The sequence below is a fragment of the Zingiber officinale genome, chromosome 2B, assembly GCF_018446385.1.
Source record: "Zingiber officinale cultivar Zhangliang chromosome 2B, Zo_v1.1, whole genome shotgun sequence".
Lineage (NCBI taxonomy): Eukaryota > Viridiplantae > Streptophyta > Magnoliopsida > Zingiberales > Zingiberaceae > Zingiber > Zingiber officinale.
This window is the reverse complement of record NC_055989.1, coordinates 91,872,805-91,890,685: the sequence shown is the minus strand read 5'-3', so window position 1 is coordinate 91,890,685 and position 17,881 is coordinate 91,872,805. Positions and strand designations below refer to the sequence as shown.

Here is a 17,881-nt window from a genome sequence, read left to right as displayed (position 1 = left end):
TTAAATAATTTTGAATTAAAATTAATATACTCTGGTAAGCTTTTTTAATGTATACATGCCCTCCAATCTTAATTTGATAACTTAAATTAAAAGTATTAATTTTTTGAATTTAAATCTGAAAAAAATTAAAAATAGAGAGATATAATGAAAATGTGATATGTATTTTTAAAATTATAAAAATTGAGTATGAATAATAGTGAAACTTACTACGTAAAATACCGTAAAATATTTGACTGATTTTATTTTTTAAAATTATTTTATTATGAAAAGGGTTAAACCCGTGCCAAGCGTTACGCGCCATGCCGATGACTCGTACCTGTTCAACTCATCGCCCAAATGGGCTGACCGACCCGAGCCGCATGATGGCCAGTCGCAGGCGTTCGCATCCACCCGCCAGGTGGCGCCGCCACGTAATGTATATCGGCTCTCTACTTCATCCGTCCGCCTTCGCCGCACCTTGTGCTGATCTCTCTGCCTCTTCCTTCCTCCAGACACTCATCTTTGGATTGAATCTTGATCTCCCTTTCTCTGCCGGACGATCTCGTGGCCCGTCGATAAGGTCTGGAGCTATTCCGCGCGGATCACTTTAACTTCCATTTTCTCCGCATTTTTGCTGCTCTCGTTCGAGGCATTTTTTAGAACTCGAGTTGTTTCTCAGTCTTCACAATGCAGCGATCGTTATAAGGATACCTAGGATACGGTTGCAGGGTTATGCCAGTAGAACGACTGCTGGATGGATTGCTCTTGGGTTTTTTGACGGAATGTTTGGTATGAGTTGTCCAGGTTTTAATCGACTTGCTACGATGAGTTCCGGAAGGGCTAAAGGGATCTTCGATGGGTCGCCGATTCCTGCTGATACAGAGGTATGTTACTTTTTGCTGATTTACAATTTTTGTCCTTGTTCCTTCGCGAATTGTTGTTACCCTGGTTATTTTCTTTTTGAACGACCATAAGGAAGAAAGATGGCATTTAATAACATTGTCAGCTACTGTGGTCGAGGAGATGATGATCATGCAATAGGTGTGTAAAATGTTAGTAGACTTGTCAGACTCTGGTAGCGAACTGAATGTGTGCTTTATTTCAATTTGCGTAATGACAGAGGACTATGGATAGATTTAGTCCTGTTTAGATACACTTATGCGTGGAGTCACTATTAAAATTTATGCATGCTTCTCTGTTGTAGATGCTATTTGATACCTAGACATGCCATTCTCTTCCCAGTAAAGTTAATGAACAGTGCTGGATTTGTGATTTGTAATTATAATTTTTCTTGCTTCCTTCACAATGGAGTTTATTTGATTCCATTTTATGTTGTTACCTTTGAAGTTAATAGTAATAATAATAAAAAAATGAAACTGAATGTGTTTTGTTGTAATCATTTTTGCAGTACTTGAAATTGGGTCTTTCCAGGATTGATGAAAGTTGAGCTGTGAGCCGTTTAGATTCATTGCCACATGTTGTCCACATGTTGACATCAAAAGATCATGAAGGTGAAGTTCAGTTCTTGAAGGAACAGAGAGATCTTGTTGAGGATGTTGTGGATGAAGTTGTTCACGTTTATCATCATGGGTTTAATAAAGCAATTCAATACTTCTCTCAAGGTAGTCTTATCAAATGTATTGGAAGAGAAATTTCACAGTGCTTTTTAGTTGAAGAATCAAATAATGTTATTGTTCTGCGTGCTCATTCAGATTCTGCGGTTGTTTAGTGAATCTGCGGAGAGTATTTCTGTTGATATGGCTGATGCAAAGAAACTTCTTGGCTCTCACAATAAGCAACTGCATCAATTATGGTACCACTCTCTTAGTTTGCGCCATGCACTAGCTTTGTTGAATCAAATTGAGAGTGTATCTAAGGTATGTTAACCCCATGAAGTAAAGATGTTATGCATTAAAATGTATGTCAAACTACAGATTTCACTTGAATAACTCCTCAATTTCTGAATTACACTACCATTTGGTCTTAGCATTATTTTTCCATATTCCAGTTGATACTATGCTTAAAGTCACATTAGCAAAATTTTGACTTAGCGCTGCTTAAGACTTACTTTCTTATTTTGCTGCATGCCTATCTATCATGGAAATTTGCATCTATATAATAGGTCTTTCAGTCAGTGCATCTTTTATCTCATAAAGGAAAACGTTGTAGCCAGTTCCAAGTTTTGCATTGATGATGCACTGTGAGGTATCAGCAGTTATCATCCATATGCTGCAATTACCTTTTTTATTTTTAATAAAATTTTGATTATAGAATACAACAAATAATTACATCTTGTTCATTTACAACTGCTATCAAACTCAAAACAATATTTGATAATCTGATATCACATGATTATACTTATTCCTAACCGTGTGACCTATTGCTTGAACACTGAGGAGTGAGAGGTTGCTTGATTTGAAAATAACTACTTGTATTTGAATTATCTTTTTTGTTGAATTACAGTAGCAACATCTGCTTAAATAAATCTCTCTCATGTAGATAATCAACATCTTGTACCAATCTAGCTTATATATTATATATACATATATGTACAAAGCAATATAGCATCAGCATATTTATTATTGAGATTTTGCATACTTCTGATAGCATGCACATTTAAGATGACATGTTTTATAGAGCATAGTGAAGGAAGTTTGAAAGAGTTTATGATGGGTGCAAACTGGTGAATTTTCTATACCTATGGATCTTTATAGGTTCCTGCTCAAATTGAGAAACTGATTTTAGACAAGCAGTTCTATGCTGCAGTTCAGCTACAGGTCCAGACAATGCTGGTGCTAGAGAGAGGACTTCAAGTTGTGAGCCTCTTACTCCACTTTCATTTTTTAAAAAAAAAAACAAAATTTGCTTATTATGGTATCACACATGTTAGCAATTCCTCCCTATCCATCCCACTTCCATAATTCTGACTTGAGAATGTATTTTTGTTTCTAAGAGAAATGCCAAACCACCATCTAGATTAATAATTAATGAAAATGATTAAAAAATATAAGTAAATATATTGTGGGTGAGGGGGCTTAGGGTGAAGGAGGGTGAGAATCTACTTTCTCAAGAGGCTGAGGAGGGAAGTACCTAAGTGGATCCTTTGTCACTAGTGCATTGAAAGCCTTTATGGCTACATTGTCCACTACACCAACATTGCCAACTGAGTGTTGGGACGGGTAACAACACTAGAGGGGGAGGGGGCAAATAGCGATTTACTTTGATTTGTCGTTCGTCGTGCTTGTCTACAAAATGTTAATGTGCAATGGAAATAAACACAAGAAGCAAACAACACAAGCACAACAAATCATTTTTACGTGGCTCGGAACCTCCAATTCCTACTCCACGCCCTAGTCCTAGTGATAACACCACTATTTTTTCTCTTTCTCTTTCTTTTTTTTTTTTGACGGAGAAACCTCTTACAAATTCGATCTTTTACTAGCAATACAAACAAATACAAAGATATAATAGATAATAAGAAAATCCAAATGAAATATTTTACAACAATGAATCTTTGGTTTGGGCGCTTTTGGTTGCTTTGTTGTCTCTTGAAGGTCAGGAATACAACAACACTTTCCCTTTAAAGTCTCCTAGAATCAGCGTCGAAATCCTCTACGAAAACTCTTTTATAGGGTTTAGATCGAGGCTGAAAATTGTTGGTGTAAGGAACACCAGATGATCGAACCTGAGTTTTGATAATGGTAAAGGGTTCTAAGTTAAGGGTTATTATTATTCTAACAAGTTGAACTAAGTGTGTAAGAAAGTCCTAAGTGATCTTAGGTAAAGGAAAGTCCTAGTTGAGGCTAGACAGGTGCGGTTAGGCAACGAAGTCCTGGTCCGGGGAATTGGGCAAAATCTTGGCAGGTACGTTGGGTAAAATCCTAGGGTTGAGGACGCTAGGTGAAAGTCTTGAAGTCGCAAACGCCAGGTGGAAGATTGGACGGGTCGGGATCAGATGTCCAACGGAAAGTCTCGATGTTTCGGACGCTCAGCAAAAGTCTAAGCGGTCTGGAGGACCGGCTTGGCAATAGGTAAACTCTCCTGAGAGGAGTAGGTGAAGACGCGTTCTCGTTGAGGGAATAGTAGCCGTCGATTCGACCTAGGGTTTTCGAAAAATCCGAAAGTCAAAACTGGACAGTTCGAAGACTGTCAAACATTTTATTACCATATTTTTTGTTATATTAATTCTGTTTTGCTGGGTATCTTTGTGTATTTAGACTAATGTGTTTTCTAGGAGCCGAAACACGCAAGTTGATCTTTGATGAACAGTGCTCAAGGCGCCTACCATGGTGTTGGAGGCACCTCAAGCACCCTGGTCGAAGGCTTTGTGCGGGAGGGCGTGGAGGCACCTTCCAAGCAGCCGAAGGTGCCTTGGAGCTGGGTGTGAAGGTGCCTTCGAGTGCCTTAAAGGCGCCTTCGGATGGATAAATAGCGCAGATTGCGGAGGTTATTGAGTCCGAGGATTAGGGGATGCAGCACCTTCAACAGTCTATAAAAGACTGGTTCGAGCAACTCTTCAAGTACAACTCATCTTCGAGATCCTCTTGCGCGTTGCTCGAAAGACGATCCAACGAAGTTGTAATGCTGCTCTGACGACCAAAAGCTCACAATTTCAACACTGTCGTTGTCAGTATAATTTTCAGTTGTAATACTTAAATTATTAATTTGCTGTACTCATCTTTGTATTATTCGGAATTGCTAGTGAATTGACTAAAGTAAACACTCAACGAGTGTGAGCCTTGGAGTAGGAGTCGCCATATACTTCGAATCAAGTAAAATAAAAAATGTTAGCTTGGTTTTTGTTTTTTTTTATTTACTTCCTTATCTCCGCTGTATGTACTCTTTACGCGATTGATTTTCGAAAAACGTGAAAGCTACGAGCGCTATTCACCCCTCCTTTAGCGCAACGATCCTACAAAATCCTCCTAATAGTTGATTGCTTGCTCCTACCAGTCGATTGCTCAAACGTTGTCAAGCTTTGACCACTAAACGACTTCTTCTAGCTTAGCATACATGTCATCAGTCGACTGCCATCTTGACTGTTGCAACAACAGTTGAATGCAGTTGTCGAGTTTAAAACTTTCTATTTGCTCCAACAGTGTCAGTTGACTAGTTGACTGATCGTGTACATCAATGATGATGATCACTCGAATTCTTGGATTGACCCAAATTTTCTTTGTTTGTTGCATCAGTCGATGGCTCATACCCATCAATTGACTAATATACTGTAAGCCCCTTAAACCTCGAATTTGTGGTTTAGGGATTCATTAGTCGATTGTTATTCTATAGCAGTTGACCGATATCTCTATTTTAGCATAGCATCCGGTCAACCTTGACCTGTTGGGACTTCACCTTTGCCTACCATCCAGTCAACTTTGACTTGCCAGACCTTCATTGTTGTCTAGCATTCAGTCAACCTTAACTAGGACTTCATCACCATCAAACATCCATTCCTCCTTAACCTGTTTGGACTTCCCTTCTTGTGTCTAACATTTTATTTTTCACGACTTATCAAACCTTAACTTCGCATACCTAACATTCGGTCAACCTTGACTTACTAGGATTTCACCATCACCAAGTTTTCGATTTTACATGACCCACTTGAACTTTGCTTCTCATTCCAAGTGTTCAGTCCTACATGACTCACTTAGACTCTTCGCTTGACCATCCATTATCAAAACAATCTTAGTTAATCTTAATCTGAGGTCGATTGATGTCACACCCCGAGGATAAGGTTGTCCAACTAAAATCGGACAACACCTCCCTTGTAATACAATTGAACCTGGATACGTGATCACAAGGCAATACAAGAATAATATATATACAACACACGGTTGGATAGCCACACAGCGGGGAAAAAACCAAAAGTGTCCAACCTGGACAATAGAGGGATCTACTTGATCCACTCTAGATGTGAAAACAACATAGACTGCGAGCCGACTCGGCCTGACACAACAACCGTTAAACCAAACAAAAGACCAACACAAGATAAAAATCTGCACTCAAGTTAATTATTACATGGACATGTTTAAAAAACCAAAATATGAGTAAAAGCAACAACAAAAACAAAACTCTCGATGCGACGTGGAACTGGCAGGCAAGATCCTCCAAGCAACTCCATACAAATATCATCTACTTGCTACATGAAGGAAGAAAAAAAATACAACAAGTAGTGAGTCCAAATGAATTCCGCGAGTAATAGAAGATAGTGTATGATAATAACATAAGGAGAGCAAAGGTATACAGTCTCAGGAAAATACTTACTACAAAAGTGTGTCACTATAATCGTCTGCTAACTAAAGCATAACTAACAATAATAATCCTTCATTAACTTGCTCAACTAGGTGTGACCAATAAATTGGGAGCACATACAGTACATTCCAACCTGCACGAACAAATACATGACTGACATATAACAAATATATATAACAAGCACTGACAGCAGGAGAACGCTCTACCACAAATGGTCCCATGGACAGTCAAGATAAATAAATAGTCATTGTCTGCAGGCGAATTCACTACCATGAATGATCTCTTGGACAAACAGGGTAAGTAAACAGTCACTATCTGCGGGCAAACTCGCTACCATGAATGGTCTCGTGGGTAGACAGGGTATATATGTAGTTGTCTAGCTATGGACTGTACGCGGACTCACTCCCACGAATGGTCTCGTGAGCAGTCGTATATATATCATGATCGCTGACGACTCTGTCAACCACGAGTGGGAGACAATAGTCAACAAGACATACTAACGATCGCTAATGACTCTCTCAACCAAGAGTGGGAGACAATAGTCGATAAAATATAATAACAATTGATGACGATTCTCTCAACCAAGAATGAGAGTAATGGTCGAGGGGGTATAACAATGTCAGATAGAGGAATTTAACCTGACCAGTGTTTAAATAACAAACAAGGTCAAGTAGGATACTCGATATCGTATACTACGATATGATCTTACAAATACACAAGCATGAATAAATATCAAGCCGGTAACTTAGTTCAATATTCTACAGCTATACTACGGTATAATATCGCTAGCATAATAGTATGAGCATATATGGTCATAAATAGCATGGATAACAATGAGACTGCATGGATATCAAAATAGATCAACATACAAGATCAAAAAATAAAAGATCAAGCTCAAGGATTAAAAACGAATAGAGTCAAGGACTCAAGGTAAATATAGCAACTATCTAAATATAGATCATGCACTAAGGTCAAAGTACTAAATGAACAAGGCAAGAAGTACCCGCTTTTATTTGTAGTTCGTACTGAAACTATCCTCACGTTAAAGTGCTCATCTCGGATCCGTGTCCTGCATCACAGGATACATATTATAGCTAAATTCCACCATAAACCAATTAGCAAAACCTAATCCTAATCTGATTAGGTAACACCAATTAATCCATCATATAAAAGAGATCAGATACTACATTGATCTTTAACCAACTCATTAATTTGTTCATCATCTCTTACCACCTTAATTGATTAAGCATCATGAATCATTTAACCAAATCCAATCATCCCTATTCCACAATCAACATTCCCATTAAACAATTCATATTCAACTAAACTTAACACCATCATCAATTAACAAATCAAATTCAATGTAGAAATGAAACCAACTCTAAGACTCATCCAAATTTGGATGCTCCTCTATTGACACACAGTCGAAGAACTTGCTCTAGGAAATGTGGCCGGAGCTAGGTGAAACTGTTGATCTCCAAATCAAGCTTCACAATCAACACATCCTTAACTAACCACAAAACCAAATTCTTAATCCACAACCTTCAAACTAACCACATACCTCCAATCAACCCTCATCTGCTAGTAAGATCGCCGGAACAACATAGTTTGACCGGAAACTTCATGTCAAACTAGGGCTAAGGTCCAACACTGGTCTTGAAGCTTAGATTGGCAGCTGAAGGTAGGGATCTGGTGGCTGTAGCTAGCCAACAGTGGCCAAGTCCTAGCTGGAGAGAATCAGAAGTGGAACGGTTGGGTCTCCAATAAGGGTTGGCTGGAACCAGGTGTTCTGGCGGTCGGAGTTGTGGCTCGCAGGTGCAGTGACGAGAGATCCAAGCTAGGGTTTGGGTTCCCCCCTCTTGGCCAAGAGCCAAGCCGTGTAGAGGCGATGACTTAGAAAGGATACGGCTGGATAGATCTGGGGTGATCGGTGGAGGAGATGGGGCTCGGTCGACGGTTGGTTGATCGACGACGGTGCGATCTGGATTGTGGCGTCGGGGAAATAGAATTGGGAGAAGAGAAACCGTGAGGGAGAGAAGGGCGACCCCTCAAGATAGCGATTGGCCTTCGGGATGGTTCTCCGACCATCGGTGCTACGGTAGCCGGCGTTGGTGATTCGGTGGTGGCGGCGAGGGCGATGGGAGAGGTGATGACGGAGTGAAATGGGTGAGAGACGAAGAAAGGGAATCAACAAAAATGATTTAGGGCACAGTTACTTAATTTATATACTTAGGGTTAAGATTAATTAAACCTTAAGTTAATTCCTCAATCAACTCTCACTTAAATGATTATTCTAAACATGTTTTCTCTAATCGATTCATCCCCTTAAATGTGTCATACAAACTCCGGTTAAATCCCGAAAAATTTAAAGTTTCCTAGAAAATTTTATAAGGTTATTTCTTATTATTTAATTTGCCGTATTTTATAATTGAACTAACAATCTTCCTCTCCAACAAGATCTCCTTCTATTTGACATATTACTCGACCAGTAAACATATTGATCAATTATTGGGTTAACTTTGACTAACCTGACGTATTGCTTAATATCAAACATATTGATCAAATATCGAAATTCAACTCGAGCCAACTCGAGCTCAGTCAACTTTGACTAGAGGTCGATTACATCAACAATCTTTCTCTTTTTAATAGTTGACGATATATTTAAGTTAGGCTACCTCATTAACTCAACTTTCCACTTCTTATAGCAAAGCATAAATGACAATTTTCTAACTTAAATCTTTTATTTTCTTCCTTTGACATATATCAAAAAGTATATACTAATTCATTCTTCTCCTTCATTCCAAACTCATACCGACACCTCAATGATGTTTCCTACATTCCATTTTCTTCACAACTCAACCTTGAACATATTACCTTCAAAAAGATCAATTCTCATGCCGTTACGGTGAACCTCCCTCTCAAAGCATGCTACCCTTAGATTATTGCACCAACAATGTTATTGAGTTCCTAAAACATTAGGAAGTTTCAAAATCTGTGTGAGCTTAAAAGTTCAACTTTGAACTTTAACCTCCCCCTCAATTCTTAATCTTCTGCTTTTATCTCCCTTATTATTTTCACTATTTTTTCTCCTTTGAATGCTTATCAAGCATTTCAGAGGGTTGGAAATGACTAACATATCTAGGAGTAGCTAAAAAAGACAAACAATATGAAGAAGTCAAAATCCTACTTAACGGTCGATTGATAATCTCGACTGCTAACCTCATAAATCAACTGATGTTTCTAAAGTTGTCAAAAGCTAGTGAAGCACTCGCTTAAGCGCAAAGCGCAGCAAGGCACAAGACTAGTGCTTTATAGACCTCGGAAACACATGAGTTCTCTAAAGCGTGTTCACTATGCTTCGAGCAAAAGCACGATGCATTCGCTTTTGTGTCTTTGCATAAACTTTCCTTTTTTTTTTAGTTTAAAGCCCTAAACTCTCTTTAAATCGTCGATTGGTCTGCTTCTCATCGTCGGAAGCGTTTGCCTCTCGATCACGGTTAAGAATCTTCTTTTTGTTATTTTGTTTACTTTTTGCAATTTTCTAGCATCCCAGAGGCATCGTGAGACGCCTACGGCGTTGCTGGACCCGTCCTACGCGTTGCGATTAGGGCTGCAAACGAATCAAGCCGGCTCGCGAGCTTTTCGAGCCGGCTAGAAAAATATTCGATTCGTATTCGAATTTATTGAATTCGAGCCGAACTCAAACATGTTTGAACTTTTTTTCGAGCCGAACTCGAGCCCCAATTATATTGTTCGAGTCGCTCGCGAGCCTTAATATTTATTAATATAAGTTAAATATATCTTAAATAAATAAATTTCGAGCCTTTCGAACCTATTTTCGAGCAATAATTCGAATAGTTCACAAACATGTTCGAATATTTCGAGTCGAACTCGAACCCGAGCCCTAATTCGAACCAAACTCGAACCAAACATTTTAAATTTTTCGAGCTTTGAATTGAACTCGAACTCGAATATACCTATTTCGAGCCAAATTCGAGCCGTAAATTTTTCTGCATATTCGGCTCAATTTGATTCGTTTACACCCCTAGTTGCGATGCCCACGATTACTATAGCGTGCGATTACTATAGCTCCCGTGACAATAAAAAACATAGGATTTGATTAATTCAATCAACACAACTTAAATGCGATAGTTCGAATAGAATTTTATAAATCCTAATTAAATTATCCCAATAAAATATATAGAATATATATTTAAAATTATAAAAATTCTAATAAATTTTATTAATTCATATAAATTAGATTTATATTCTAATTTTTTTTACTATTTTGTATTTTTTTTATTGATTGATTAATATTAATTTAAGTGGTCTTAAGTCTTAACCATGTCAAATACAACAATTAACAACTCAAAAGGATATTGTTGGGAATTATGCAACATGTTCGGATCCTAAAAATTCAAATATTATCAGTTGTATTTTTTTTTGGTAAAATAACAAATGATGGAAGTTATTGACACAAGCTACATTTAGTTGGGGGCATAGTTATCAAAAGCGCAAGGCATAAAAAAGTACTAAAGGGTCTTGGGGCTTAAAGCGTAAAGCGCAAGGAAAAGCACCGGGAAAAAAGTGTAATAAACAAAAGAACTATTATATCTATTAAAAGTTTTTAAAAATATCTTTGAAAATCGAAATGACCATAAACAAAATATTCTTTGATAAAATTGTAGATTATTTTAAAAACTAAAAATAAATCAAAAGTCTTTGAAAATGTGATAGATGAAATATCAAATATTAAAATAATCATCTTCATCTTCATTCTCCAAATCTACGTCATCAGCTCCATCGCTTGTTTTGTATCCATCGGTATCTTCTTCTTCAGTTTCATCATCAAGGTTAATCTCTTCTTCATCTACAAGATTAGTTTGAGCTGAATATTGTTTTCTTTTTGCCAAAGAAAATGATTATGCTCCTTTTGAAGAAGACACATTTCGAGATCGAAAACCATATGCACTTTCACCAACCCTAGATGCTCATGCTATATCACTCCGATGCAAATCTTTACCTTCATAGACAAAATCATTATCATTGTCTTTATCACTGTCATCTAATTTTTTTCAACAACCATTCATTGCTATCATGTATCTCTGACAAAGTAATAGGATCAATCTTATTTCACATGTTATATCTTTGCCTTAAAGCTCTATTGTACTTGTAATAGGATCAATCATTTAATCGTTGTTGACACAACTTATTTCTTTTCTTAGAATGTATCTATAAAAAAGTAAAAAAGTAAAAAAGTTAAGTCCATAATATAAATTTTAATATGTATTAAAAAAACTCTAAACTCCGCCCATGATGACCGGTCATGGCTGGTCCCAAGCCCGGATAAAGGAGGAAGGTTGCGTTAGGTTGCCAGCCAGCGTCAAACTATGGCAAATATTTCATGAATGAATCCATTAAACTATTGTGGTAATGTTAGATTGTTCCCCGGAAGGAACGCGTTACAGGGTCCGACTGTAACATCTCGGTAAAGACCGCTACATCTCCAGAACTCGGGTGTAGTGATAAATATACAAGAGTTCGCGTTACAGGTTCCGACTGTAACGTCTCAGCAAGGACCGCTACATCTTCATGAGAACTTGGGTGTAGTGTTAAATAGGCAAGAGTTCTCATAACATAGGTTAGATAAGAACAAATATGATAGGAAAACTAATAATCTAAGATTTGGAACATGGAACATAGGAACTCTCACTGGTAAATCAATGGAGGTAGTAGATATGATGATTAGGAGAAAAATTAATATTTTATGTGTACAAGAGACAAAATGGACAGGTGAGAAGGCAAAGATGATAGAGAACTCGGGTTTTAAGTTATGGTACACTGGAAAGAGTAAAGCAAGAAATGGAGTGGGTATTATTGTAGATAGTTTGTTAAAGGATGAAGCTGTGGGAGTAGTTAGAAAAGGGGATAGAATTATATCCCTTAAGATAATAGTGGCGAAAGAAACTATGAACATAATTAGCGTATATGCACCACAAGTAGGATTAGATGAAGCTACCGAATCAAGGTTTTGGGAGGACTTAGATGAAATATTATAAAATATTCCACTAAATGAAAAGATTTTAATAGGAGGTGATCTAAATGGGCATGTCGGAGTGAAAAATGAGGAATATGAGAGAGTACATGGGAGTTATGGGTTTGGAACGAGGAATGAGGAAGGGAAAACTATATTAGATTTTGCGATAGCATATGGCCTTATATTAGCTAATACGTTTTTTAAGAAAAGAGAAGAACACTTAGTCACATTCAAAAGTGGGAATAATAAATCGCAAATTGACTTTCTTATGGTTAGGAAGAAGGATAGAAAGATTTGTAAAGATTGCAAAGTCATCCTTGGAGAAAGCTTAACTACTCAACATAGAGTAGTAGTGTTGGATATACGCCTCAAACATAGTATCAATAGAAAGAAAATATATACAATTCCTAGAATTAAGTGGTGGAAGTTAAAGGATGGGAAGCAACATATATTTAAGGAGAAGGTAGAAGTACAAGCATTAGGTGAAATATACGATGACTCTAATACAACATAGGATAAGATGATATCAAAGTTGAAAATAGTAGCTAAGAGTGTCATCGGTGAGTCAAAGAGGAATGCACCGCTAAGTAAAGAATCTTGGTGGTGGAATGAGAAAGTACAAGAGAAAGTGAAGAAAAAACGAATAGCTTATAAGGAATTATATATTTGTAAAAACGAGGAAAACTTAAAAAAATATACAATAGCCAAGAAAGAAGCTAAGAAAGTAGTGAGTGAAGCAAATAAATGAAACTTTTGAACGGTTATATAAAAAATTAGATACAAAAGAAGGGGAAAGAGATATTTATAGAATAGCTAAAGTGAGAGAAAGAAAAAAAAGAGATCTTAGCCAAATAAAATGTATTAAAGATGAATGTAATAGGATATTAGTAAGCGATGGAGAAATAAAAGAGCGGTGGAAGAGGTATTTTCATCAACTTTTTAATGAAGGTTTAGGAGACCAACTTAACTTAGGTAATTTAATTATGTCAAATGAGCATCGAAATTTTAATTTTTATCGTAGAATTCAAACTTCAGAAGTAAAACAAACTTTAAGTGAGATGCACAATGGAAAAGCCGTTGGACCAGATGATATTCCGATAGAGGTATGGAAGTGCTTAGGGAAACAAGGTATTGAATGACTTACAAAATTATTTAACATGATATTGAAAACGAAAAAAATGCCTGATTAATGGAGGTTAAGTACTCTAGTTCCCTTATATAAGAATAAGGGAGACGTATAAAATTGTGCAAACTATAGGGGTATTAAACTAATGAGTCATACTATGAAACTTTGGGAAAAAGTAATAGAAAAACGATTAAGGAAGGAGACCACAGTGACAGAAAATCAATTTGAGTTCATGCCTGGATGGTCGACAATAGAAGCTATACATCTTCTTAGACAATTAATTGAAAAATATCGGGAGCAAAAACAAGATTTACACATGGTATTCATTGACTTAGAAAAAGCGTATGATAGAGTCCCAAGAGAAAATATATGGAGAATTTTAGAAAAGAGAGGTGTTAGCATAACATATATTGAACTAATTAAGGATATGTATGAGGATGTAACGACCAGAGTAAAAACTTCAGGCGGAGTAACTGAAACATTTCCAATAAAGATAGGGTTACATCAAGGATCAACTCTAAGTCCCTATCTTTTACACTAATTATGGACGAACTCACTTCGCACATTCAAGACACAGTACCGTGGTGCATGTTGTTTGCAGATGATATTATTTTGGTAGATGAGACACGTGAAGGAGTAAATGCTAAGCTAGAATCTTGGAGGGAAACACTAGAAAGGAAAGGTTTTAAGCTTAGTAGATTAAAGACAGAATATATGAAATTTAAGTTTAGCAATATTAGAAGTAATGAAATAATTGTTAAGATAGAAGAGGACGAGTTGCCTGGAACCGAGAGATTTAAATATTTAGGATCATTTTTATAAAATGATGAAGGGATTGAGAGAGATGTCTTGCATAGAATACAAGCAGGATGGGTGAAATGGAGGGGAGCGTCGAGTGTTTTATGTGACCGTAAAGTACCTCTTAAACTTAAAGGTAAGTTCTATAAAACCGCAGTTAGACCTGCTATGTTATATGAAGCTGAATGTTGGGCTATGACTTGAGCACATAAGCAGAAGATGAGAGTTGCAGAGATGAGGATGTTAAGGTGGATGTGTGGACATACGAAGATGGACAAAATAAGAAATGAGAACATTAGAGAGAAAGTCAGAGTTGTATCTATTGAGAAAAAACTCCGAGAGACACGTTTAAGATGGTACGGACATGTACTTAGACGACCAATAAATGCTCCAGTTAGGCGATGTGAAACTATGATAAACATGCATATCAAACAAGGAAGAGGAAAACCAAAAAAGACTTGGTTAGCAACAATAAAACAAGATAAAATTTATTTAAATATAGATGATGATATAATAGGAGATAGAGCTCAATGACGTAAAAGGATTCATACAGCCGACCCCACCTAGTGGGAAAAAGCTTGATTGTTATTGTTGTATTAAAAAAACTCCAACTTATATGTTCAAAAACACTTCAATTATGTTCACATCATGAAGAAAAGCATATGAGGTTCAAAATCTTCATTGCAAATGTTTTTAATTCAAGCGTTGATGGACCATAAGAAGACTACCAATCAGCTTGAAACACAAAAATATATAAATTATAAGATTAACTTTATTATCATCTAATATTAATATATTATTTACAAATTTACCTAGTGATTTTAAAGTTCTTTGTTTGATAGCTATTGGCAAACTAAAAAGTCATGCTTTCTTGTATTTTTCTAATTAATTTGTGATCTTATCTAGTAAATCCTCACCTCTCACCAATCTAGATATGCACTTGTACAAATCTTCTATTTTGTACCATTTTCTATATCAGGGTTTGAGTAAAAATACTATGGATTCAAGAAATATCCTGCTATATGCAAAGGTCGATGGAGTTGAACGTTCCATCTTTTGTCAATGAATTCAAAAATGTTTCGATATTTCTCTTTATTATTGTTAAATGACGCAACGATATCTTCTTTGGCTTTGTCCATTCACTTATAAATAAAACCATAGGAGATTTTTTCACCATCTACTAGCCGTAATACTTTCACAAATGGCCGCTATCTTTTAATGCAAAAACCATATTTTTCTAAAAAGAAGACACCAATATCACTTCTGCTACACACCTTTCTGCAGCCTCTTTAGAAAATTGACTATTTGTCCACTTTTCAGATGTAAACATCTTTTTCAGATTTGCTTGTTGAATGTGAAACCACTTTAAAGTAAAAAAAATGGTTGCGAAATGTGTCTTTGCAGTTCTTATTGTGCCTTTCTATCCTGTAAACTCTTTTATCATGCTCAATACTTATGCTCTGTTGTAAATATAACCATTCACCATCAATATCCGTTCATATAATTTTATGAGATGAGCAGTTTTGAATATATCCTTGAGCAACAAATCTAAACAATGAGTTGCACAGGGAGTCCAGTACAAGTGTGGAAATCAATTTTCCAAAAGATGACCTGAAAAAACAAAATCAATTTAGTAAACAAAATTTAAAATACGATCCAATTATTAATTGAAAGTAACATAAATCTACAATATTACCTATATTGACATTGCACCTTACATTATCTGTTACAATCTGAACCACATTTTTTTCTCCAATGCGATACATAAATTTAAAAAGTAACTCAAACATCATGTCAGCTATGTGAGAATAGCTTGAAGCATTAACTGATTCAACAAATACGCTTCCTGTGGGACCATTCACCAAAAAATTTATAAAAGTCCTATGCTTTTTATCCGTCCATCCATCTGTCATGATTGTGCACCCAAACTTAGCATGATTTTCTTCATGGGATTTGAGAAGCGAGTTCGTATTTGCCAATTCCTTCAAATACTTAACCCTCACTTAATGATGTGATGGAAGTTTCTGTTGGGGTTGTAAGGTTGCAAATATAGTCCCATATTGAAAACACATAGAGAAGATCACGAGTTTATAGGAGAAAATATATCTCCATTGGTATGAGGTCTTTTGGGTAGAGCCCAAGAGCAAAACCATGAGGGCTTAGGTCCAAAGTGGACAATATCATACCATTGTAGAGATATCTAAATTTTTTTCGATCCTACCATTGGTATCAGAGCCCAGACTGTTAGAAAGTTTAACCGCCGACTGTGCACAAGAGCTATGGTCTGATTGAGCCATGTGAGTACAATATTAACCTCGAATAAAGAAAGTGGGGGCTCTCATGTTCGGATCAAGAGGACCAGACACCAAGCAGGAAGTCCTAGTAGGTCAGGTGGACCGAGAGGCAGGAAGACCTGATGGGTCGAGGATCAGGCATTAGAAGCCTGTGGTCCTTTGTTTGAGGGGGGGGATTGTTGGTGTTGTAAGGTTGCAAACATAGTCCCACATTGAAAACACATGGGGAAGATCATAGGTTTATAAGAAAAAAGATATCTCCATTGACACGAGGCCTTTTGGGTAGAGCCTAAGAGCAAAACTATGAGAGTTTAGGTCCAAAGTAGACATTATCATACCATTGCGGAGATATCTAAATTCTTTTCGATCTTACAGTTTCATCCTCAAGCCAAATTATCCTATAGCTTCTATGCAAGGCTCAAAAGAATCATATTTAACAACATTGAAAGGAATTCCAACATCATACATCCATCTTGTAAATTTCTCAACCGCAATACGTCTTAACTTCTTTTTATTTTAATCAAATTGTCCTTTGTTTTTTGCACATCTTTGTTTGATAATTTCATCGACATCTTTCATAAAATAAAAATTAATAGGTCCAATTTGTTTACACTTTTTACCTTAGATCGTAGGTTAGATGCTTGGATCGGATATTAGTCGTTTCCCTTTCACTTTAGTTTGATGATCGTCTTCATGTTCTTCCAAATCTTCCAAATCATTAATATCATTAGAATGAGGAATTTCATCCATTTGATTCTTCAAATTACTTTTTTTTTTTTATGAACTCTATAATTTCTTCTTTAACATGCTCGAGACATTTCAGACAAGCTTTTACATTTTTATTGCCTCCAACTAAATTTAGCATGTGTCGATAAATTTCGTCATTTGTTATTTTGCCAAAAAAAATCCAACTCATGATATTTGGATTTTTAGGATATGAACATGTTGCATAATTTCAAGCAATATCCTTTCGAACTGATGGAATTGTTGTATTTGACATGGTTAAAAATCAAGACTGCTAAAATCAATGTAATCAATCAATAAAAAAACTATAAAACAAGAAAAAAAATTAATTGTAGAATATAAATTTGATTTATTTGAATTAATTAAATATGTTAGAATTTTTTTGTTTTTTAAATATAATTTTTATATATTTAAATCTGATTTACTAATTTATATGAATTAATAAAATTTATTAGAATTTTTCATTTTTTTAAGTATATTTTTTATATATTTAAATTTGATTTACTGATTTATATGAATTAATAAAATATATTAGATTTTTATAATTTTAAATATATTTTTTATATATTTAAATTTAATTAATAAAATTTATGAGTTTTTTTATTTTAAATATAATTTTTATGTATTTAAATTTTAAATCTGATTTATTGA

At 35.8% G+C, this 17,881-nt stretch overlaps 2 long non-coding RNA genes across 3 annotated transcripts; one reads left to right on the top strand and one right to left on the bottom strand.

Annotated features, from left to right (window-relative positions):
• Positions 1–302: 302 nt before the first annotated feature.
• On the top strand, positions 303–1,873 carry LOC122049286. The gene is made up of 3 exons (XR_006130907.1): positions 303–863; positions 1,388–1,601; positions 1,692–1,873. It is a non-coding gene; the product is annotated as an uncharacterized LOC122049286 (long non-coding RNA).
• A 3,926-nt stretch (positions 1,874–5,799) lies between these two features.
• Positions 5,800–8,423, bottom strand: LOC122046350. 2 transcript variants are annotated; one of them, XR_006130261.1, is made up of 3 exons: positions 7,793–8,423; positions 7,235–7,300; positions 5,800–6,118 (listed from the first exon to the last, which is right to left on the bottom strand). It is a non-coding gene; the product is annotated as an uncharacterized LOC122046350 (long non-coding RNA). The 2 variants fall into 2 exon arrangements; XR_006130262.1 differs by having other exon boundaries at positions 5,800–7,300.
• Between the last annotated feature and the right edge of the window lie 9,458 nt (positions 8,424–17,881).